General features: G+C 47.0%; 1 pseudogene across 1 annotated transcript in view; it reads right to left on the bottom strand.

Moving 5' to 3' along the window:
- LOC147106660 (anoctamin-9-like) overlaps positions 1–25,713 on the bottom strand; it is a 244,948-nt pseudogene that overhangs the window by 18,103 nt on the left and 201,132 nt on the right. The window contains exons 19-22 of the transcript XR_015081081.1: positions 24,871–25,010; positions 14,987–15,139; positions 7,595–7,742; positions 4,133–4,252 (exon numbers count right to left, since the gene is read on the bottom strand). The product of XR_015081081.1 is annotated as an anoctamin-9-like (transcript). The remainder of the gene's footprint in view (positions 1–4,132; positions 4,253–7,594; positions 7,743–14,986; positions 15,140–24,870; positions 25,011–25,713) is intronic.

Below are 25,713 nucleotides of genomic sequence, written 5' to 3'. Positions count from 1 at the left end.
AGAAATTCCTCCTCATCTCAGTCCTAAATGGCTTACCCCTTATCCTTAGACTATGACCCCTAGTTCTGGACTCCCCGGCCATCGGGAACATCCTTCCTGCATCGAGTCTGTCCAGGCCTGACAGAATTTTATAGGTTTCGATGAGATCCCCTCTCAATCTTCTAAACTCCAGTGAGTACAAGCCCAATCGACCCAATCTCTCCTCGTACGTCATTCCTGCCATCCCAGGTATCAGCCTGGTGAATCTTCACTGCACTCCTTCCATGGCAAGAACGTCCTTCCTCAGATAAGGCGACCAAAACTGCACACAATACTCAAGATGTGGTCTCACCAAGGCCCTGTACAACTGCAGCAAGACATCCTTGTTCTTGTACTCGAACCCTCTTGCTACAAAGGCCAACATACCATTTGCCTTCTTAACCGCCTGCTGCACCTGCATGCTTACCTTCAGCGACTGGTGCACAAGAACACCCAGGTCTCTTTGCACTTCCCCTTCTCCCAATCTATTGCCATTCAAATAATAATCTGCCTTCTTGTTTTTGCCACCAAAGTGGATAACCTCACATTTATCCACATTATAGTGCATTTGCCATGTTTCTGCCCAATCACCCAACCTGTCCAAATCGTACTGGAGTTTCACAGCATCCTCCTCACAGCATACCCTCCCACCCAGCTTTGTGTTGTCTGCAAATTTGGAGATACCACATCCAATTCCCTCGTCCAGATCATTAATATATATTGTGAACAGCTGGGGTCCTAGGACCGATCCTTGCGGTACCCCACTAGTCACTGCCTGCCACTCGGAAAACGACCCGTTTATTCCAACTCTTTGCTTTCTATCTGCCAACCAGTTCTCTATCCAAGTCAATACCTTGCCCCCAATCCCATGTGCCTTAATTTTACAAGCTAATCTCTTATGCGGGACCTTATCGAAAGCCTTCTGAAAGTCCAAATACACCACATCCACTGGTTCTCCCTTATCTATTTTACCAGTTACATCCTCAAAAAATTCCAGTAGATTAGTCAAGCACGATTTACCTTTTGTAAATCCATGTTGACTTTGTCCGATCCTGTCACTGTTTTCCAAGTGCTCTGCTATTACATCTTTTATAATGGACTCTAGCATTTTCCCCACTACCGATGTCAGGCTTACCGGTCTGTAATTCCCCGCTTTTTCTCTACCACCTTTTTTGAATAGTGGGGTAACATTAGCTACCCTCCAATCCATGGGTATTGTTCCAGAGTCTATCGAGTTCTGGAAGATGACCAGCAATGCATCTACTATCTCCAGGGCCACTTCCTTAAGTACCCTAGGATGTAGATTATCAGGCCCTGGGGATTTATCGGCCTTCAATCCCATCAACTTCCCCAACACCATTTCCCTACAAATACTGATTACTAGAGAGCTCCTCCCGAGCAGTCAAGGCAGCGGAACCGTTGCTTGAGCACCCTGATGGACTGCTCGATGAGGTTCCTCGGGGCAGCATGGCTGTCATTATGTGATTGCAGGCCAAGAGTTGTGCGGTTGCGGCAGGGAGTCATCAGCCAGGAGTAGAGCGGACAGCCCTTGTCTCCGTGCAGCCACCCTGGGGTTCAACGTGGTGGCTGGAAGATTGCTGGCACACCAGACTGGCACAGGATGAAGGCATCATGATTGCTGCCAGGATACTGGGTATTCACCATCATGATGTGGTGGTTGCACACCAACTGCACATTAAGAGAGTGGTAGCCTTTGTGGTTACGGTACATCTCAGTATTGATATGTAGTGCCCGCAAAGCCACATGTATGCTGTTGATGGCGCCCTGCACCATGAGGAAGTCTGATATCCTGGCAAAGCCACGTGCGCACTTCTCCTGCTTCTCTCTGTTTAGAGAGAAGACAATGAAGTCCCTTCTCCTAGAGTACAGAGCCTCTGTGACCTCCCGAATGCAGCGACAGATGGTGAACTGCGAGATGTTTGCTATGTCGCCTGTTCCAGCCTGGAAGGATCTGCTGGCGAAAAACTCAGGGCCAAGTCACCTTGAAGGCCATTGGCAGAGCCGTCGACACCCTGCTGAGGCTGCAGGTCTAGTTCCAAGAGGTGGCAGAGTTCTGTGACCACCCCCTTGGTGAAGTGAGGCCAGCGAATAACACTGCTCCTAGCATAGGTGCAGGTAGGAGAAGTGCTCATATTGAGAGCCCACCTCCCCTTCCTCCTCCTCCCTCTGTGAGCAGCTTGTCTTTGCTGCAGCACGAGGGGGACTGCAAGTAGAGCCCCCATGACTGGGAGCAAGTGGTGTTGTCAGAGATCTTCCAGTTGAGGCCAACGCCATCCCAACGTCCAGCAGCACTCCCTGCACACTTTAAGACACACTTCCCGCAAGCCAGTATTGATATAAACCCTGCAAGAACCAGTGCAAGAGAAATAATCAACTTACCTGCAAGTTGGATGTGTCCCTTTAAATAGCACTGGTGAGGGGTCCCTCATGCAGCTCAATATGCGTGCTTAGGAGAGGGCATTGATTGGAATTGGCTGAGCGGCAGGAGACAGGCAGTAGGGATAATGGGTAAGTATTCAAATTGGCAGGAGGTAATGAGTGGTATCCCGCAGAAATCTGAGTTGGAGCCTCAACTATTCACAATATTTATTAACGATGATGGCACAGAAAGTCATATATCCAAATTTGCCGATGACACAACGATAGGTGGAACTGTAGGCTATGTAGACGGAAGCATAAAATTACAAAGGGATATTGACAGATTAAGTGAATGGGCAAAACTGTGGTAAATGGATTTCAATGTAGGCAAATGTGACGTCATCCACTTTGGAGCTAAAAAGGATAGAACAGGGTACTTTCTAAATGGTGAAAAGCTAAAAACTGTGGCGGTCTAAAGAGTCTTGGAAGTCCAAGTACATAGATCATTAAAATGTCATGAAGAGGTACAGAAAATAATCAAAAAGGCTAATGTAATGCTGGCCTTTATATCTAGAGGACTAGGATACAAGGGGGTAGAAGTTATGCTGCAGCTATACAAAGCCCTGGTTAGACCACACCTGGAGCACTGTGAGCAGTTCTGGGCACCACACCTTAGGAAGGATATATTGGCCTTGGAGGGAGTGCAACATAGGTTTACCAGAATGATACCCAGACTTCAAGGGTTAAGTTACGAGGAGAGATTACACAAAATAGGGTTGTATTCCCTAGAATTTAGATGGTTAAGGGGTGATCTGATTGAAAATTTTCAAGATATTAAGGGGAACAGATAGGGTAGATAGATAGAAACTATGTCTACTGGTTAGGGATTCTAGGACTAGGGGGCATAGTCTAAAAATTAGAGCCAGACCTTTCAGGAGTGAAATTAGGAAACACTTCTACACACAAAGGGTGCTAGAAGTTTGGAACTCTCTTCCGCAAATGGCAATTGATGCAAGATCAATTGTTAATTTTAAATCTGAGATTGATAGCTTTCTGTTAACCAAAGGTATTAAGAGATATGGGCTAAAGGCGGGTATATGGAGCTAGGTCGCAGATCAGCCATTGAATGGTGAAGCAGGCTCAAGTAACTGAATGGCCTACTCCTGTTCCTATGTTCCTATTGGCGACGTCCAAAATGGCAGGTCGTGCAGCAAATCAGGGTTACACGCTGACGGACGTCACGATCTGCCTACTTTGCATACTGTCGGCGCACGCACTTCCCGCCCGTGCTATCGCCCTCACCAAGATGGCGACCGGCCCAGAAGTGAGTGGAAGCGAGGCGGCTGCCATATTTTTCTCAAAATCGGCCTTAACTGCTGGCACTAAGGGGCAGAATTTCACGGCTACGGTGTTAAATAAGGTAAATGAAGTAAAGGATTAAAGGACCTGACAAATGTTAGAATACTCATGAATTTATAGGTAAGAAATGAGCCTTCCCCCAATGGCTCAGTTTGTAAAGGCCCTGCCTACTGTGTAACAGAACGATACGGACCTGGAAGGTTCCAGATTCAACCCCTACTCCGTGCTGAATTCACTAAGGATGCTTCAATTGGCCTCAGTGTCCTAGGATAGTGAGAGGGAAAATCTGTTAGGGTATCAAATTCTAATTATTATCCAGAGACCTCTGTTGGAAAATCTCCATGTGTGGATGCCAAGAATGGATCTAATATCTTACCTGCAGTAGGTTACTGGAACTCCCGCCAACTTTGACCCATCATTCATAGGAACAATTCTATTCTCAAAATTCTTCAGGTGGAACACGGAGAGGCTGCTATTAACATACCCAGTCAGGCAACTGCAAAGGAGACACATGCAGGGTTAATCGTGCGACAACAACTTGCACTTTGATAGCATCTTTAATGTGAGAAAACATGCCAAAGCACTTTACAGAGGCAAAAAATGATCGACACGGAGCAGGGAAAAGGGCTAGATGACTTAAGGCATAGCCAGAGAGATAGATTTTAAGGAAGCTTTTGAAGGAGGAGAGACACAAGGGGCAAGAGGCAATCCTGTGGGGGGACTCAGATGGGCAGGCACTGCTGCTCCTCCTGGCCCCACCAAAATAAAAATCCATCCCTTTAAAGACCACTGGTTCGGCCGCTCGATCCCTGATACAATTGGGCTGAGTGTGTGTGACACATGCTCCACCCATTCGTGTCTCAAAATTGCCTAGGTATGTAAAAGGTCCCCGATTTGGATATTACAAATGGCCTCCAGCCTGAAGCAGGCTGGAGCTCCGTCCGCCTTTCTTAGGACACTGTCTAAGATGGTGGTGGCTGGAATACCAGCATAAATAGGGCGGTAAGTGACTCAATGCCATTTTCAGGCTATTACTGTCCAATTTATTTTGGGCGGAGCAAGTTAAAATTCACCCTATAGCAAGGCAGAGGTGTTGAGGAGACTATCCCAGTGTGTGAAACCAAGAGACCCTGTGGCTGAACGTGGAGCAGAGAGAAGGGAATGCAGAGATCAAAGTCTTAAAAGCAGAGGACAAGTGATGGAATATAGTGCTGAAGGAGGTAAGGAAAGACGAGGTCATGGGAAAACCTATAGATGAGGACAAATCATTGAAATCTATGGGATGAGGAGCCAATGATTGTTGGCAAAGACAAGGATACTAGGGAATGGAACTTAGCGCAGGATAGGATGTGGGCAGTGGTGATTTGGATGGGTTGGTGTTTGTGAAGAGCAAAGTTGGAAGGCTGACAAAACAGTACTTGAGTAATTGAGTTTGGAGGTGACAAAAGTATGGATAAGAGTTTCAGCGACAGTGGGAGTGGGGTGGGGCAGAGGCTAGTGATATTATGAAGGTGGAAATAGATTATTTTGGTGGTGGCTTTGGAAGGGGATTTGAAGCGCAGCTCAGAATCAAATAGAAAACCAAGGAGGCACATCATAAGGCTCAGTCTGAGTGAACAGTCTGAGAGGGGGCTAGGTTACAAAGATTATGGTGGGAGTCAAAGAGAATAACTTTGGTGTAGCTGATGTTGAACTTGATGAAATTCATGTTCATTTAGGACCTAATGTCAGCTAAGCAGTTTGCCAGCATAGTGGTGGATGAGAAGTCAAGAATAGTATTAAGGAAGTAGCGTTGAGCCCATGCCAACAAGTGATTTGACCGAGAGGTAGCATGTAGATGAAGAAAACAAGGATGGAGCGGGGGGGGCGGGGGGGGGTGGTGGAAGTAAAAATTAAAAATCTCAAAACGCGACTCCAAACCCTCCGCCAGGGATGGAGACTTGGAACACACCCACTGACTATGTGGGGATAGGAGGAGAAGCCAAGACTGGTATTCTCTAGCTTTGTTGGGACAGGTAGGAGTGGAACCAAGCTAGGGGAATGCTATGGAGATTTACCACAAAAAGTGGATGGTAATGGAGAGGCTGACCATGTTGAATGTTGGAGATAAGTTTAGGGAATGAGAAAGGATAGCACACTGCAGCCGCAGTCACAAAGGATGCCATTGGTGTCTTTGGCCAAGGCGGTCTCTCTGCTGTGGGCAGGGCAGAAGCTGAAGTGAAAGGCTTCAAAGAAGGAGTGATGATAGAAGTTGACATAGAGCTGGGTGATGACAATATGGCCCCGATATTTACAGGGAAGCGGGGACAGATCAGGGGAGTGCGGTTGGGGGGGGGTGGTGGCGGGAGAGAACCCAGAAATCACAGGAACACGCAGGTCCTTCCGAATTTATCTGCAGGACCTAATTATAATTTTAAAATTCCATTTCACGCCTGGTAGCCGGTGAGATTAACAAGCTGGCCAGCTGCCGGGTGGGAAAGCCAGAGGTACAAGGCCTCAGCCAGCATCAGGAAAGATCAGAGCATGGTGGGGAAGGGGGTGGGGTTTGAGCACAGCAATCAGGAGGGAGGGAAAGATCAGGGCTTGGTGGTGGCAGCGAGGAGAGGCCACGATCGGCAGAAGATTTGTTGGCGGGGCCAGGGGAAGCACTTTTGCTCCTCCTGGCTTACAAGCAATGCTATAAAAGGCACTTACCTGCTTGATCTGGCAGCTCCCGTCTCCATTTTGCTGCCAGGTTTCCAAAGGCTTGGGAAACCCGGATGGCCAGCACTAAATTTTAATCAGGGTCCCAACTGCACTGTGGGAGCCTGATTTAAGTATTATAATGAAGTGTATCACCTCCCCATGGTGGCTCTCCATGGCGGGACACAGACAGGCCATGCAACCCGCTGCCGTAAAAGTGGTGGCAGGTGCGTACGCGGCGGGTTGAGGCTGCGTTTTGAGATTTTTAATTTTTAACCTCCTCCAACCCTCACCCGCCCATCATAGCAGGGGGCGGGAGGGTTAAACATTTTAAATCGACCCCTTTGTTTCAGGATTTTAGAGAGATTGAGGGTGAAGGCACAGTCTTAGGAGAGGGAGCATAGACATTGTCAGCATCAATGGGCCAAGGAGAGGTAATTGTGTGATGAGAAGGTAGATCTCATAGATGAAATTAACTTGGTGAGGGCTAGGAGGGAAATGGGGGAGAAACTGCAAATATGGGGTCGGGCAGGTTGGGGCTGAGAAGAGTCCATGGTGGGGGAGGAGAAGGAGAGGAGGTGACTGAAGCAGTTGAATGATGATGATTTTTATCTTGAGACAAAAAAATCCAGGTGCTCCTCACATTCAATGTTGGAAGTGAAGGTAGGAGAGCAGAGGAACAGGGTCATAGGAGGCTGTCTGTTGACAAAAGGAGCCTGAAATTGTCCTTGCTCTCCAAGATAATCCTGAAGTAGTGGAAGGATTTGGACCTGTTGCATGCGCAAATAAGGGGCCTAACACCTATTTGACGCCTTCTTTACCAAATTGGTTTGTCCTGAATGCAGCCACGGCCGATCTGGCTGTTTTCCGAAAAACCTGGTCTACTTGCAGCCTAAGAGAAAGCTTGGGCTGCAAAAGCAACCAAAAATACACATGCAGTTTGCAGGTTAGAGGATTCTCTTCTCCTTGAGGCTTAAACAAGGAGGGAAGGGTTGGAGATAGGGAGGTAATCACCTTTAGAAGTCAAAATGCTTCTTCAACTGCATCATCCCAATGCTGCTCCCTTACATGCACACTTACAGTATAAGTATATGAATGTACTCTAACAGATTGTACTGTTCATTTTGTATCTTTATAATTCACATGATGTACTCACTCTATTTTGGCTTCGTTTTGATTCACACAGTGACTATATCGGTAAAGGTACACCTGTCGAGGGATGAAATCTGATGTGAGGGAGATCACCAACCCATTTCCAATAATAGCAAGAACACCGATTACTTCCAGAATCTCCAGCCATATTCCTGGGGCACAGACACAGAGACATCTGTCACCCATCATTTTCTTATTGCCACAATGTACAATCTCAGAGAGCTAGAGGATTTCTTTTTTGCAGGGTTGCTTCCTTATTTCTTCTTGTCTCCTTTCCTTAAGTTATTGATAGTTCCATTGATATCACGTGGCCTCCAGTACCTTGCCCAAGTGGCAATTCATGTTTGAGCCGAGACACTGAAGGAACAATATTATGAATTACGCTCCTAGTATGCAGCCATGCCCATTGGGAGTGCATATTGGGAATTCAGGCGTCCACCTCAATGATTTTCCATCCAGATCAATGCACACCTGAATTCCAGATATGCACTCCTGGCTGGTGAGGGTCTATAAGAACATAAGACGTAGGAGCAGGAGTAGGTCATTTGGCCCCTCGAGCCAGCTCCGCCATTCAATAAGATCATGACTGATCTGATCTTGGCCTCAACTCCACTTCCCTGCCCACTCCACATAACCCTTGACTCCCTTACCTTTCAAAAATCTGTCTATCTCCACCTTAAATATATTCAATGACCCAGCCTCCACAGCTCTCTGGGGAAGAGAATTCCAAAGATTCACGACCCTCTGAGAGAAGAAATTCCTCCTCATTTCTGATTTAAATGGGTGACCCCTTATTCTGAAATTATGCCCCCTAGTTCTAGGAGGGGAAACATCCTCTCTGCATCTACCCTGTCAAGCCCCTTCAGAATCTTATATGTTTCAATAAGATCCCCTCTCATTCTTCTAAACTCCAGTGAGTATAGGCCCAACCTGCTTAACCTTTCTTCATAAGATAACCCCTTCATCTCTGGAATCAACCTAATTGTTGAGTCTGTGTGTTCCAGATATACTTATTTTAAATAACTGGACACAGACAACAGGAAAAACTTAAACAGGTCTTTACAACTTGAAGGTCAGGGCTGAACTGCTTTACAAATTACTACACAGAGCTTATATACCGGTGTGGTCACCACCGGTACTACAATATACAGTAGCAAGAGAAAGTAGTCCATCTTCTTAAGGTAGTTCTCTTAAGGTGGTACAGGTTACATACACCACAATTCCTCCCTTTTTAGCTTAACAGTGTACACCCCAATTTAAACATAACATGGATAACATATATACAACTTTCATGCAACTATTCAAAGATTCAGTCTCTGAGGAGGTCTCCTGATCCGAGTTGGATAACGCCTTTCAGGGATCTCTGATTCTGGTTGCTGGGGTGACTCCTCTAATTGATCTCTTATGGATTGAACATCCTCATGTACGTTCGCGTTTGAGCTAGATGCTACAGGTTCAATAATTTCTTCCACTGGTGTCTCTGCCGTAGCCATGGGTTCGACCCTTGTTCTCAATTCTACAAGTTGGTCAGCATGACGTCGTATTACGTTTTCACCAATCTCTACCGTGTACATCAGGGGTCCTTGTCTGGCACGAATTGTTCCAGATTGCCATTTCTCATTCTTATAGTCCCGGGCTAACACTGGTTGTCCTATTCCGAAACTCCGAGTGGTCTTGTTATTTACATGCTGGAACTGTTTGTTTTCGACTTCCCTACGCACATTTGGTTTTAACAAATCCAACCTGGACCGCAACCTCCTGTTATAAAACATCATGGCAGGACTTTGATTTGTCACTGCATGTGTGGCGTTTCGATATGCCATTAGGAAATTGTCCACCTTGTGTTGTAGTGGAATATGGTCTTCGCTCATGGCCTTTATCGCCTTTTTGAACGTTTGTACAAATCTCTCGGCCAACCCATTTGTAGCCGGATGATATGGGGCAGATGTATAGTGTTTCACCCCATTCTTCTTCATGAATTTTTGGAATTCTTCTGACACGAACTGCGGTCCGTTGTCTGAACATATCTGTTCTGGCAATCCATTTCTTGCAAATATGGTTCTTAGAACTGCGATCGTCTTTTCCGAGGTAGTGGTCGCCATCTTAATCACTTCTGGCCATTTAGAATGTGCGTCTACCGCTATCAAAAACATGGAATCCATGAATGGACCTGCAAAGTCGATATGTACACGCTGCCATGGGGTTGAAAGCCATTCCCATGGATGCAGCGGTGCAATTGGAGGTGCATTTTGAACTTTTTGGCACCCTGAGCAGCTTTTAGTCAGATCCTCTATTTGTTTGTCGATACCTGGCCACCACACATAAGCCCTAGCAAGGCTTTTCATCTTGACTCCCCCCAGATGACCTTCATGCAGTTCCTTTAGAACTCTCTCCCTTAATTTAGGAGGAATAATCACCCTTGTTCCATACATCAATGTTCCTTGACAAATGGACAGCTGTTCTCGTCTGGCTGAGAATGCCGGTAACTGGTTCGCCATGTGCTGGCCATCCCTTCACTGTCAATTCGTAGACCCGAGACAGTGTCGGGTCGTTCCTGGTCTCTCTCTCAATACTCGCATTGGTGACTGGCAAACATTCGATGATGGTCGAGTGAAATAACTCAACAGGGTCAACTGTCAGTGCCTCTTCCGCTGTAGGTAGTGGCAGGCGCGACAGCCCATCAGCATTACCATGTTGCTTTGTACCTTTGAATTCGATCTCATATTGATGTGCCCCTAGGAAAAGGGACCATCTCTGTAGCCTCTGCGCTGTCATCACCGAAACACCCTTCTTAGGGTTAAAAATGGAAACCAACGGCTGGTGGTCTGTCAGCAGCGTAAACTTTTGGCCTTGCAGGTAATGATTACATTTTTTTACTCCCCACACGAGGCTGAGAGCCTCCCTATCTATCTGAGCATAGTTGCGCTCAGCGGAGGTCAATGATCTGGATGCGAACGCGACTGGTCTTTCCAAGCCATTTGGCAACTTATGTGATAGCACTGCCCCAATACCATATGGAGAAGCATCACAAGCTAAACGAATAGGCAGCGTTGGGTTAAAGTGAGCCAACACTTCCTTAGAGGTGACCAATGCCTTGCTTTTGTGAAAAGCCCGCTTACAGTCCTCGCTCCACTTCCATGGCACTCCCTTTTGTAAAAGAGCGTTCAGCGGGTGTAGCACCGTGGATAAATTTGGCAGAAACTTATGGTAATAGTTAATCAACCCTAGGAACGACCTCAACTGGGATACATTTTCCGGAGCGGGAGCCTTCACAACAGCTTCGATCTTGTCAGGTGACTTGTGAAGCCCCTCCTGGTCAATGACGTGACCACAGTACGAGATTCGCTTCTGAAAGAACTCACATTTCTGGCGATTAACTCGAAGTCCATACTCTTTCAATCTGGTGAGCACCTGTTCCAAATTTGCAAGGTGTTCCTCCTCATCATCTCCTGTAATAAGAATGTCGTCCAGATAGCATTGTGTGCCAGGAATTCCCTGTAATACCTGCTCCATGGCCCTTTGCCAAATCGCTGGAGCCGATGCCACTCCAAAAACCAGTCTATTATACCGATATAAGCCCTTATGCGTGTTGATCGTGAGATACTGGCGTGACGCTTCATCAACTTCCATCTGTAAGTACGCCTGCGCCAGGTCTATCTTGGTGAAGTGTTTCCCGCCAGACAATGAAGCGAAGATATCCTCAATCCGCGGAAGCGGATATTGCACCGTGTGAAGAACCGGATTAACAGTGATCTTGAAATCGCCACAGATGCGAACCTTCCCCGGTTCCCCCGGCTTGTTGCTCAATGAACGCTTCATGACGGGAACAATGGGCGTGGCCCATTCGCTCCAGTCCACCTTTGACAGTACTCCTGAACGTTCTAGCCCTTCCAGCTCAGCTTCCACAGCAGGTCGTATCGCATAAGGTACGGTCTGGCTTTGAAAAATTTCGGGTTTGCATGTTCTTCAACCTTGATGTTTGCCGTAATTCCTTTCAGTGTTCCCAGTCCCTGTTGGAACACCTCCTTAGCATCGTCCAATATTCTGGACAGTCGTTTAGGTTTGACATCGTCCTTTTTACCGGAATCTACAGTTAGTGCTTTTAAGGAATGCCAGTCCATATTTATTCTCCTGATCCATTCCCGTCCCAGTAGTGGTGGACCTCCCTCAGGTAACACATACAAGTCCATTCCTTTGCTTTCTTTACCCTTGTGGACCACCTTTACTTTTATCTTTCCGATGGGGTACACTCTTTGCCCCGTGTATGTTTTTAATACAATCTCCATATCCCTTAGGGGAATGTGTGAGAATAACCTTTTGTAATCTTGCTTATTCATGACCGTCAATGCCGATCCTGTGTCCAATTCCATCTTCACTTGGACTCCTGCTATCTGGAGTGTAACCCAAATAGTTTGGTGGTCTGCTGTGTTACCCACGTTATGTGTTCTTAGACAACCCAGTTCCTTACTGCTGGAGTCTGAATCCGTCTTCTGTTCATCCGAACTGTTCTCTGTCACCTTGTGTACTTTTTTGTACTTCTTCTGTGGTGACTTTTTGTTGCTGGTCTTCTTTCCTGACCGGCATACTTTCGCTATGTGACCGAGTCTGCCACATTTTCTGTATTCTTGATCTTTGAACCAGCACTGGTTCTGATCGTGCGTTGTCCGTCCGCAACGATAGCACTTTACTGCACCCAATGCCATTTGATTGGTGCTGAGTTCCGATGGCCTTAGCTGCATTTCCGCGGTGCCTCGTGCTGCCGCCTCGTGCGATGCTGCAATGGTGACAGCTTTATCTAGCGTAAGGTCCTTTTCCTCTAGCAGTCGCTTCTGAGTTCCTTCTTTTAATAGTCCACACACGAACTTATCTCTCAGAGCATCTGCTAGTCCTGTACCAAACTGAGAGTACTTTGATAGCTTGCACAGTTCAATTAAGAATTCAGCGTTGCTTTCCTCTTTCAGCTGCGTTCTTCTGTAAAATTTAAATCGTTCCGCTATCAGCAGCGGCGTGGGGTTTAAATGCTCTTGCAGGATAGTAACAATATTCGCGAAAGTCTTATCCGCCGGTTTATCTGGTGTTACAAGGTGCCTTAATAACCCGTACGTCTTCGCACCCATTGAGTTTAATAGGGTTAGTGCTTTCTTTTCAGCCGGTATCTCATTTGCTGTACAATAAACTTCAATACGCTCCACATAAGTGGCCCAATCTTCGACATCGCTATCAAAAGCAGTGATGTTACCGTTTTTAGGCATCCTTGTAAGTTTCTTCAAGTATTTTATTATTATTATTTTTTTTTTTCAAAATGGCGGCTTCCCGCGCTTGGCGGCTTTTCTTCTTCCTGCGCCGACTAAAATGGCGGCTTCCCGCGCTTGGCTTCTTCCCCCGCTGGCTACAATGGCGATTACCGCGCTGTTGCCGTTCTCGCCTCCCAGCGGTCCTTAAATTCCCCCGACGCTGCTGCTTTTACTCCCCGCTGTCCTCGTGGGTATTAGCGCTTCCTTTCTTGCTGCGCGTCTATTCCGATTGCAGCCCGGCCCTTTACACCGGCTGCGGTCGAGTTCTCCGCCCTTTTTCCTCCGGTCTCGCCCCCCCTTCTCCACTGACAACGCGGCCGACTTTCTGCCCGTGTTGCTAGATCGGCTTACCCACCGCCGTGGAAGAAGGATGATCACTGCCTGTCGCTGATGGTGGACTTCGTGGTCAGCAATTCCAACCCGGGTTCTCGATGCCTCCCGTGCGAATGCGGTGCTCAGCAGGATGATGAGGGCGGATGCCTCTTCTCGACGCCCGTTCTGGGGACGAAGCTGCCTTGGATGCAATTGCCGCTGGGTAAGATCGACTCATCGCCACTGTTGAGTCTGTGTGTTCCAGATATACTTATTTTAAATAACTGGACACAGACAACAGGAAAAACTTAAACAGGTCTTTACTACTTGAAGGTCAGGGCTGAACTGCTTTACAAATTACTACACAGAGCTTATATACTGGTGTGGTCACCACCGGTACTACAATATACAGTAGCAAGAGAAAGTAGTCCATCTTCTTAAGGTAGTTCTCTTAAGGTGGTACAGGTTACATACACCACACTAATGAATCGTCTCTGAACTGCCTCCAATGCAAGTATATCCTTCCTTAAATAAGGAGACCAAAACTGTTTACAGTACTCCAGTTGTGGTCTCACCAACGCCCTGTACAGTTGTAACAGGACTTCTCTACATTTATACTCCATTCCCTTTGCAATAAAGGGCAACACTCCATTTGCCTTCCTAATTACTTGCTGTACCTGCATGCTAACTTTTTGTGATTCGTGTACAAGGACCCCCAGATCCCTCTGTACCACAGCATTTTGTAATCTCTCCCCATTTAAATAATAATTTGCTTTCTTATTTTTCCTACCAAAGTGGATAACCTCGTATTTTCCCATATTAAACTCCATCCACCTCCTCATCTGAGGAGGATATGTGAGGAGCCACTTGGTCCTCAGGAATCTGCAAGCCACAACGCTGTGCCATGTTGTGAAGTGCACAGCAAACCACGACGATTCTGGAGACCCTGGCGCTCCTGTTGTTGCTGCTGATGTTGGTGCTGCTGTTGTTCCTGGTTCTGCTGGTGCAGCGGCTGGTCTTCGTCCTCATCTGATGTCCAGAAGGGAAGGAAGTAAATGGCTCCCATGCTTCTGGTATATGCCTCAGTTGAGGAAGCGCTCAGCCAAGGTGGCGAGAGGGGTTTCCCAGGAGGTCACACTGGAGATGGGTGTCAGGCTCCAAACTTGCACAGCTGTGGTTATGCCTTCTAAAAGTTCCCCCAGACCTGAGACAACAAAGTCCTGCCACCTGCAAATGATGGCTGATCAAATATCCTATTTAATGGTGGAGCTGCAACTAATAGTCAGCAATCCAATTGTGCTCCCGCCAGGTTTCACCGTCGTGTTTCAGAGCAGGCGTGCTTCACGTTGGAAAAGGGTTAAAATCACAAAGGCCTTTCAAAATGGGATAATAGAGGCAATTTAGTGCGTCTTAAGGGCCTATCCCGCCTCTTGGAGGTGGGACGGAGATGGGAGCAGTAAACACGATTTCTTGAAAATTGCTTGGAGGCGGGATTGGGCCCGCCCGCTACGTTTTGCAATTTTAACACCCCACACGCCTCCACGGCCCTGGGAAATTCGAGCCTGTAAACTCTGTTTCTCTCGCTACAGATGCTGCCTGACCTGCTGAGAATTTCCAGCATTTTCTGTTTTTATTTCAGATTTCCAGCATCCGCAGTATTTTGCTTTTGACCTTAAAATCTTTTATGGTTTGGACTAATATAGATCAAACTATACTTTGTCATGGGTACACATAAATAAATTTCCCTCCGTACCACACAACAGAATAAATAGCATTGGCTAAAGTCTTACCAATATCTTTTGCTTTTCGTGGTATCGGCCGCTTGAGAAACCAAATCATCTTTTTGGCATCCAATCGAATTTCAAATAGGTTATTCACAAGTGCAAGTAATGGAGCCAACGGGAAGGCTGTAACAAATATTGTGGTGAAGCCATACTGAATTGCTGAAAAGGAAAAGAGATTGTTGACAAAGCCATCACAACCATAACCACCTACAAATCAATAGCCAACACACACTGCCAAGGCTCAAACTGATAACAGTCAGTTAGCAAAGATCTGGAGGCTACCTTCCACCAGTGCAGCCAGGCCCCTGCAAGGAGCTTTCAGGAGAGGAGGATCAGGAAGAAAGCCGAATGAATAAAACTTCCAAGCAACTCTGCTTGCAACTGGCTGAGCAACATGGAGTACAGGATAGAGAGCAACTTCACAATGTGGCTAACTGCAATCTGTGAGACTGCTGCTAATTCAGGGTACCTAACACACAAACTTAAAGGGGGAGAAATTCGGTGGGCTGCGCCACCAGTTAGCGCCTAAAGAGGGCACTCAGTGGCTTTAGCGCCACTGGCCACGCCTCCCGCGATATTTAGCTGGGGCGCTAATGGCGGAGTTAGCCTGTTGCGCTGCGCCACCACCGATGACGTCATCGGTGTGCGCAGCGCCCCGCTACCGCCCCGATCCCGATATTTGGCAGCGACCGCCTCTGTAGCGCCGCTCGCTAATCGTGCCCGGTTCACGGGGCCTACCTGTGGCGGCAGTGGCGATAATTAAGGTGGAGGTGCGGGGTGGCCGTTTTTTTCGGCGGCCGCATGCCAGCATCTCCGTCCCCGGCCTCCTGTTCTCCCGCCGCGGCATTGCCGGCTGTTTTCCGAGAGCCCGGCACTTCTCCTTGGTGCTGGGCTCTTTTGCCGGCACTCGCGATCGCTCATCGCGCTGGTGCAGGCCCCTCCCCCTTAAGAATAGGAGGAAGGCCTGCAGTACCGCAGCGCGCTGCGGCACGTTGCACTGCGATATTCAGTTTCAGCGCCCTAAGAGGGATGCGGAGTGCCTCGAGCCTTGCCCCGTGTCCCTCTTGGGGCGCTCAAGCTGAATTTCCGGCGATCGCTGCTGCTCCGATCGCAGTGCAAAATCTGGCACCCAGGCGAGCTTGGCGCCCCGTTTGCGGCTCCACCCAATTTCTCCCCCAAAGACTCTGAGTTGAGTTGTAATTGTTTGTAATGTGGCTCAGTGGGTAGCACACCCGCCTGAGTCAGAAGGTTGTGGGTTCAAGTCCCACGCCAGGGAGTTGAGCACATAAATCTAGGCTGACACTCCAGTGCAGTGTTGAGGGAGTGCTACATTGTCGGAGGTGCCGTCTTTCGGATAAGATATTAAACCGAGGCCCTGTCTGCTCTCTAAGGCAGATGTAAAAGATCTGTGGCACTATTTTGAAGAAGAGCAGGGGAGTTATCCCCGGCCTCCTGGCCAATATTTATCCCTCAACATAACAAAAACAGATTATCTGGTCATTATCATATTGCTATTTGTGAGAGCTTGCTGTGCGCAAGTTGGCTGTCGCGTTTCCCACATTACAACAGTGACTGCACTCCAAAAAGTACTTAATTGGCTGTAAAGCCCTTTGAGACGTCCGATGGTCGTGAAAGGTGCTATATAAATGCAAGTCTTTCTTTCTTTCAAAGAAGGACCCACCTTCTTCGCCTCATAGGGAAGGAAGCATATGAAAGGCCTTGGCAGTGAATGTCACCTCTAGCAACTCCTGCACAACTACTCAATGTCAGAAGTTAACTGATCTCTCCAGGGCAACCATGGTAACAGGAGGCAGTCATACCTTTTAACACTGCATTGTCATATTTACCAGTTGCAGCCATCTTGCCCTCACTGTCTTGAACATATACAACTTGCTATCAACATGTAGGATTTACCACAATACTCTTCACATCCCTTCCTTTTTCTGCATGTGTTAGCTTGGCTTAGTGGTCTTGTCTTGCTTCTGAAATAGAAGACTGTGGGTTCACGTCTCACTCCAGCGGCTTGAGTACATAATCTAGGCTGACATCTCAATGCAGTACTATATTGTCAGATAGGCTGTTTTTCAGGTGGGGTAGGGCAGGGGGGATGGGATGCGGGAATTATCCTTTGAGTTAACACCCAATTTGGGACAGTAAAAAAAAAGAGCAAAATGGGTTCTTTAAGACTACTGCCTCAAATCTACCCCCCAAAAACTGCACTAGCATTCTCTTCCTAAAACACTACTAGAGCCCTTTAAGATCTGTTAGAAGTGTTTGCTGTCTCATGTAAATGGGTCAATGGGATGTGGCCAACCCATTCCCTTCCATTTCCACCCCAAATAAATAACACTACTATAAATTTAGTGGTCGAGGCTGCAGCAGGTATCCCTGAGGAAAATATAGCTTGATGAGGTTGTTTGATCTGTCTCTCAGATTTGTGTATTTTTGCCTGCGTAACAGTCTTTAAAACACTTTGAGGATCATCAACTTTTGCTGCTACTTTTACTCAGCTTTGGGATAAGTACTTCATATAGTTACATTATGAAGAGGAGGAGGATGAGGACATGCAAGAGGCCAGATTAGAGGCTCTCAGAGTGAGGCATTAAAAGAAGACATCTCTTCCCTACATGTGAGCACTCAATCACCAGGGTCAAGAGGCCAAGAAGATTTTACCTGGACATCTCTGAACATCTATGCCTCAGAAGGCAGCGCTTCCCCCAGATGCTATTGGGTAAGTATGTCAACAGTCAATGTATTCTGACAATGTATTCCAGAGACTCACTACTCTCTGGGAAAGGAACTGCCTAACATCCAGTCTATTCCTACTATTAAATAGTTTAAACTCATGTCCCCAGGTCCTCCCCAATCTGTTAAACCAGAATAATCCATCAATAGGCAGGCTATCCTGACCTTTTAATTATTTTATAGACCTCTATCAGGTCACCTCAAAGTCTAAGCTGCTCTAAGTAAATAGACCAAGGTCCTTAAGCCTATCTGAGTAGCTGAGGTTCTTTAAGCTAGGAATCATTCTCATAGCTCTCCTCTGGACCTTTTGAAGGCCATTATGTCACCCACCATGTGGTTGGAGGACCAAAACTGGGCTCAGTACTCCTGATGCAATCTGACCAGCAACCTGTAGTGACAGAATGGTGTCCTTTGATTTATACTGAATGGTTACATAGAATTACATAGAATATACAGCACAGAAACAGGCTATTCGGCCATGCTGGCGTTTATGCTCCACTTGAGCCTCCTCTCATCCTTCCCCATCTAATTCTATCAGCATAACCTTCTATTCCCTTCTCTCTCATATGCTTATCTAGCTTCCCCATAAATGCATCTAGATTGTGTTCTATTAATACATCCCAACACCCTTTTAACTTTAGCTAAAGCTTCTCTACATTGGTCATGAACCTTCAGTGATCTCTGCACAATACCACCTAGATCTTTTTCTCTCTCACACTCTTTCAGTATTGTTCCCTGCAAATGATACATGTATTCAGTGCTGAGCCTACCAACATGCATGACACTACATTTATCTAAGTTAAATGCCATTTGCCATTGTGTGACCCACTCCCCTAGCACAGCTAAATCTTTTTGCATTTGATTGCACTCCTTTACTGTCTTAGCCCTTGTAACAATTTTTGTGTCATCTGCAAACTTACTGACCATACTCCCAACACTACTGTCTAACTCATTAATAAAGACAGTGACCAATAGCGGGCCTAGGACTGAACCCTGGGGGACACCACTAGTGATGTCCTGAATCACAACCCACAGGGCCAGCAGCTGTCACCCTCAATCAATTTCCCCCCTCCCGCCTCCCTTCCTATCTGTTTTCCTCAAAGAAGCTTTGTGTGCTTTAAAAATTCAACTTTAATAAAACAAAATTAGATTGAGGAATGACACTATATGCCTCTATATCAGTCTGTCTGTTGCTCTCAGTCTCATAGGTGATAGAATTTAGAACCTTTGTCTCACAAGCCTTTAGCAATGACAGTGTCAATAAAATACTGGTGAGATAACTAGGTGGCTTCAGAATTTCACTGTTGCCTTGAAATTTGAATTATTAACATGAAGAAAGGCACTCTCTCTCAACCTCCCACCGCCCCCCTCTTACTCCCTCACTCCACTCTCTGATTCGTCTCTCTCAACTTAATATACTTTCTGAACACAAAATAAAAGCTAAAAAAAGTGTGTAATCAGTAAATTGTTTTTCACTCCATCACACAGTCCATCAAACAGCCTCTCTGTTAAACAACAAAAATAAACTGAAGTAAGCTTTTGAAATTTGCTCGCTAGCTTTATTTCAAATAAATCTGGAAAACAACTAAGAAAGAATAAGAATATAAATAATTAAGAAAAATATTCCATCATTTGATTGCACCTGAAGCATCCTGGGAAATTAGGCACACTCCACATGCTCAGACTACACAATCCAAATTCAGCTCACAGAGTCACAAAAATATCAGGTTAGATTTTCGACTTACCGCCCGATGTAACACTGGCATTGCAGATTGGCTGCCTGCTATTAATTTAAATTTTTATCGCAATCAATGGAAATGAAAATCGAGCAGTTATAAAATAGATAGTCGTTCCACAATACTAGTGTCACGCCTAGCTGGCAAGTTGTAAAATATACCCCAGCAAGTACACCCCAGGCTTTTGGAAGAGACTGATGCCTTCAAGTAAAATTCTTAACAAACTCAATGAAACATACGAAATGGATAAAGTTAATCATGTTCGTGAAATATGTTCTTGATTTTAATAATTTGTTTAAATCCTTATTTTGGACAATAGAAATTTCAGTTACTGAGAAAAAAATGGAAGATGGAAAAAAAATTCAGAAAGCATTTTGAGCAATTTGTGGTAGCCAAGTGGCCAGATTGCACAGTCACATGATGAAACACTATCACTGTGAAATAGCAGCTATTGTGTGTGGCAGGGAAGCGTAACATCTTAAACATTGAAAATATATTTAAAAGGGCCAGCTACAGAAGTAACAGGTTTTGCAGGTACTTAGAACGAATTTTAAATAAAATGTATCCCTCACATATTGAATCTATATATATAAATAAGTGAGTCTGTCTGTCTGTCTGTGTGTATGTCCATGGTAAACTCAAAAGTTATAGAGCGTACCTAAACATATGTTATATCAAAAGAAAGCTTATGATTAGGGGAGTGTCATAGGCATATTTACTTTTTGGTCAGACAAAAATTGCTCCGACAGTATACAAAAAACGTTCAAAAAATGGACAAAATCCACTCATTAGCGTTGAGTGACGTGATGGTTGACCAATCCTACGGGGGAAGCGCGGTGCGTCACGGGGGACGTTTCATGGCGTGTGTGGGCGGGGCCTAATCCTGCCGCCTGCCGTGAGTGCGGGAGCGGGAAAACAGATACACAGACATCGACAGAGACAACCAAGCGGCCCGAGAGCCCGAGAGACAGCGAGCATACACACACAGAGACACATACACCCGTGCGTCCCCCCTCTCTCTCCTTCCCCCCTCCCTCTCTCTCTCTCCTATTTATCTACACAGAGAACAGCGCGGGCCGAGAGACAGCGAGCGGGCAAGCGGCGGGCCCGAGCGTCAGCTGAGCTGGGGTGGCTCGGTCCGGGCCAGAGGTGCTGCGCCGCGCACGGGGGCTCCGGGTCACCAAGTCCGGGCTCTGAGTCCAGCCCCTTCCCCGGGGTGTCTTCCTCTCTTCTCTATCTCCTTCCCACACTCTCTCCTTCCCTCTCTCTCTCTCTCTCTCTCCGCTTCCCTCTCTCTCTCTCTCTCCTTCCCTCTCTCTCTCTCTCTCCTTCCCCCTCTCTCTCTCTCTCCTTCCCCCTCTCTCTCTTGCCGTGAGTGCGGGACCGGGAAAACAGATACACTGAGCGGGAGCTCAGCTGAGGTGAGTCGGGCCGGGCCTGAGGTGCTAGGCCGCGCACGGGGGCTGCGGGTCACCGCGGCCGGGCTCTGAGTCCAACCTCTTCCCCGGGGTGTCTTCCTCTCTTCTCTATCTCCTTCCCTAACTCGCTCCTTCCCTCTCTCTCTCTCTGTCTCTCTCTCCTTCCCTCTCTCTCTCTCCTTCCCCCTCTCTCTCTCCTTCCCCCTCTCTCTCTCTCTCTCCTTCCCCCTCTCTCTCCTTCCCTCTCTCTCTCTCCTTCTCCCTCTCTCTCTCTCCTTCCCCCTCTCTCTCTCTCTCCTTCCCCCTCTCTCTCTCTCCTTCCCACCCTCTCTCTCTCTCTCTCTCCTTCCCCCTTTCTCTCTCTCTCCTTCCCCCTCTCTCTCTCTCTCTCCTTCCCCCCTCTCTCTCTCCTTCCCCCTCTCTCTCTCTCTCTCTCTTCTTCCCCCTCTCTCTCTCTCTCCTTCCCCCTCTCTCTCTCTCCTTCCCCCTCTCTCTCTCTCCTTCCCCCTCTCTCTCCTTCCCCCTCTCTCTCCTTCCCTCTCTCTCTCTCTCCTTCCCTCTCTCTCTCTCTCCTTCCCTCTCTCTTTCTCTCTCCTTCCCCCCTCTCTCTCTCTCCTTCCCCCTTTCTCTCTCTCCTTACCCCTCTCTCTCCTTACCCCTCTCTCTCTCTCCTTCCCCCCTCTCTCTCTCTCTTTTTCTCTCTCTCTCTCCTTCCCCCCTCTCTCTCCTTCCCCCTCTCTCTCTCTCTCCTTCCCCCCTCTCTCTCTCCCTCCCCTCTCTCTCTCCTTCCCCCTCTCTCTCTCCTTCTCCCTCTCTCTCTATCCTTCCCCCCTCTCTCTCTCTCCTTCCCCTCTCTCTCTCTCTCTCTCCTTCCCCCTCTCTCTCTCTCTCTCTCTCTCTCCTTCCCCCTCTCTCTCTCTCTCTCCCCCCTCTCTCTCTCTCTCTCCTTCCCCCTCTCTCTCCTTCCCCCCTCTCTCTCTCCTTCCCCCTCTCTCTCTCTCTCTCCTTCCCCCCTCTCTCTCTCTCCTTCCCCCTCTTTCTCCTTCCCCCCCTCCCTCTCTCTCTCTCTCTCTCCTAACCACACTTGGAGTTACTGTGAATGGTTCCGGTCTCCATCTATTTCGTTCTGCCCTGCAGCTGCCCGTCAACCTGCTCGACGCCAATACTACCCTCCTCCTCGGCGGCAACTTGCATTCATCTGGCACTTCTCTCGACCGGGGCAGGGATGGGCAGCAAGGACAGAGTACAGCGGGCAAGGACACTGAAGGCACAATTGGAAGAGATAGATTGTTAGGCAGGGGAGGGAGGGAGAGGGGGAGACAAGGGGAGGGAGAGAGAGAGGGGGAGGGAGGGAGAGACAGGGGGAGGGAGAGAGAGGGGGAGGGAGAGAGAGAGGGGGAGGGAGGGAGGGAAAGAGTGAGGGGGTGGGAGAGGGAGGGAGGGAAGGAGCGCAGGGAGGGAGAGACAGGGGGAGGGAGGGAGAAAGTGAAGGGGAGTGTATGAGAGAGAGGGGGAGGCGGAGTGAGGGGGGAGGGAGGGAGAGAGTGAAGGGGAGGGAGTGAGAGGGAGGGAGAGAGAGGTGGAGGGAGAGAGTGAAGGGGAGAGAGTGAGAGGGAGGGAGAGAGGGTGAGGGAGGGAGGGGGAGGGAGAGGGAGGGGGGAGTCAGAGACTCCTGACCAGACTCAGGCATGGCAAGCTGTTGACCAGGCGAGACATACCCAAGCCAGAGCCTCAGAGACTCCTGACCAGACTCAGGCACGGCAAGCTGTTGACCAGGCGAGATATACCCAAAACTGTAAAACCAGGAGTATATGGCTACTGGCGATCCCCATTAACAAAAAACGAAGTTAAAGAACCACCTCCTGGGTGCTTAGGAAGAGTTCTTCAATCCCAACAGTTTTATAAACAGTTTTATAAACATGGCAGAGGGTTCTTCAGTTCCCTCGGCAATGCCGGGTACTCCAGCTAGTTTAATATATAATAGATAAGATCACATGGCATAATTCAAAGAGCAGAGAATTCTCCCAATGGCCTGAGCAACATTAGAATCATAGAAATTTACAGCACGGAAGGAGGCCATTTCAGCCCATCATGTCCGCGCCAGCCGACAAAGAGCTATCCAGCCTAATCCCACTTTCCAGCTCTTGGTCTGTAGCCCTATAGGTTACGGCACTTCAAGTGCACATCCAAGCACTTTTTAAATGTGATGAGGGTTTATGCCGCTACCACCCTTTCAGGCAGTGAGTTCCAGACCCCCACCACCCTCTGGGTGAAGAAATTTCCCCTCAAATCCCCTCTAAACCTTCCACCAATTACTTTAAATCTATGCCCCCTGGTTATTGACCCCTCTGCTAAGGGAAATTGATCCTTCCTATCCACTTTATCTATGCCCCTCATAATTTTAAACACCTCAATAAGGTCTCCCCTCAGCCTCCTCTGTTCCAAAGAAAACAAACCCAGCCTACCAAATCTTCCCTCGTAGCTAAAATTCTCCAGTCCAGGCAACATCCTCGTAAATCTCCTCTGCACCCTCTCTCGTGCAATCACATCTTTGTGGTGACCAGAACTGCATGTAGTACTCTAGCTGTGGCCTAACTAGTGTTTTATACAGTTCAAGCATAACCTCCCTGCTCTTGTATTCTATGCCATGGCTAATAAAGGCAAGTATTCCGTATGCCTTCTTAACCACCTTACCTACTTGGCCTGCTACCTTCAGGGATCTTCCTCAACCAGCACTACCAAAGACAGCTTAACTGCTCAAACAAAAGCAAAATACTGCGGATGCTGGAAATCTAAAATAAAAACAGAAAATGCTGGAAACACTCGGCGGGTCAGGCAGCATCCGGTGAAAGGTCATTGATCCGAAACGTTAACGGTTTCTCTCTCCACAGATGCTGCCTGACTGCTTATTTATCTCATTGCTGTTTGGAGCATCTTGCTGCATGTAAAGTGGCTGTTGCATTGGCATACATATCTACAGCTATTGTGGCAAAACCACCAATGATCTTCTGTACAAATGCATAACTGTCTTTAACCCAATGCTACAGCATCTGTATTTATTGGCTGAGTGTAAATAAGCTTTCTGCAAAAGCCCTGAAACAACATGATGACGTCATCACGTTGGTCACGTGATGCCCCAAACGGCGGGAAACGTGATGACGTCAGAGAGTGGGAGGTTCTAAGCCCAGACCTCGTGTAACAAGCTGCTGAAAAGACCTGTTTGCTGTTGCTCCTGCATGTTTTTGTTTTGTTCACTTATTTGATTAAATTCAGTTGAATTATTGAACTGACTCGACTTCAGTGCTTCAGTTAGGGATAGATCGATTCCTACGCTATTGCACTTCAAAGTAATTCATTGCATGAAAAACATTTTAGAGATGTTTCTGAGATAATAATAAGGCAATTTTTCTAATAAACTAACAGAATAGTATGCAATAAAAAACAAAGCTTCAACATGGCTCTGTGATAGTCATCTAGTCAGAAGATCAGGTAATAAGCCCCACACAAGGGATTTGAGCACATTTTCTAGGCTGATATTGAGGGAGTATTTCAATGCAGTATTGAGGGAGTGCTGCACTGTTGGAGGTGCCATCTTTTAGATGATAAATAAAATGAGGCTCCCAAGGGGCTATTCGAATAAGAGCAATGGAGTTCTCCTGGCAAACATTTATCCTTCAGAACAGATTAACTCTCTTTTAATCTCATTGCTGTTTGTGGGACCTTGATGAGCGCAAATTGGCTGCCACGTTACCCTACATAACAAAAATTAATTAATTGATTGCGAAGCACTTTGGGACATCCAGAGGATGTAAGGGATGCTATAGAAAGCCGTACTCTTTCTTTCAAGAAAGCAAATATTAAAATTCTATTTTAAACACTTTAGGAGATAACTGTTAAAGTGAGTGAGCTCTACACGACAATGGGGAAAGCATTTGGGTTGAGTGTATAGTTATAGTGAATGAGGGAATGTGTTTAAATGTAACAGACTTACTCATTTCTAAAAACTCATTGAACAAAGTGTAGGAGTCGAAATCATTTAGGTTGTAGTTTTTGATCCAGTGTTTAGTTGTATCTTCTATATTGCCTTTTGAGAATCCTTTTTGACACCTATTCCATTTAATTTTCAAGATTCTGTAAAACATGGATAATTAAAAGTAAATAAGTACACAGACTTAGTAATATTTAACATCAAAGTATGAATTCTAAGTATAGTACATGTTGTACTTCTGAATCAATCCTCTGGCCTAGAAATCAGATTTCATTCAAAAATAGGCATACAATAGGTGGGGCGCACACAGTTTGCGTCAGTTAAGGTCAAGACAGCCAACACGTAATATTCGATCTGCCTACAAATCTTAATCATCCAGGTGTGCCACCAGCTCTACCCACACCTTTCATTGGCTACATGCTTATCAGGGGTGGGGGCGATACTGGGAGTATGTGATGCTACTTAAAGGCAGACAGCGCCTCTTATAGAGGAGCATTCTGGCGCAGACACCCAAGGACAACTGGCTGAAGGAAGGAGCGAGTGGATACCAAGGTTCAGGCAGTGGAGAGGAGGAGGGATATCCTTTTTAACCCCAGGGGGCAGGAGGCGCTCCAGGCATCTACTCAGGAGACAGTTGGAAGAGATCGCTGGATATGTCAATGCCAAGAGCACTGCACTGCACCAAGAACGTGGCTGCAAATTCCGGAAAAAATTCAATGATCTAACTAGAGTTGTTAAGGCAAGAAGACGACTAAAATTCTTTCTGATCACAGCTGCACAACTCACAGCCTCATTAATTATAATGCTGACAGTCCTCACAACACTGCCATTCGCTCTCCTACAATC

The sequence above is a fragment of the Somniosus microcephalus genome, chromosome 15, assembly GCF_052327205.1.
Source record: "Somniosus microcephalus isolate GS21.2 chromosome 15, FLI_Smic_1.0, whole genome shotgun sequence".
Lineage (NCBI taxonomy): Eukaryota > Metazoa > Chordata > Chondrichthyes > Squaliformes > Somniosidae > Somniosus > Somniosus microcephalus.
The sequence above is the reverse complement of the archived record's forward strand: the minus strand, read 5'-3'. Positions and strand labels throughout refer to the sequence as shown.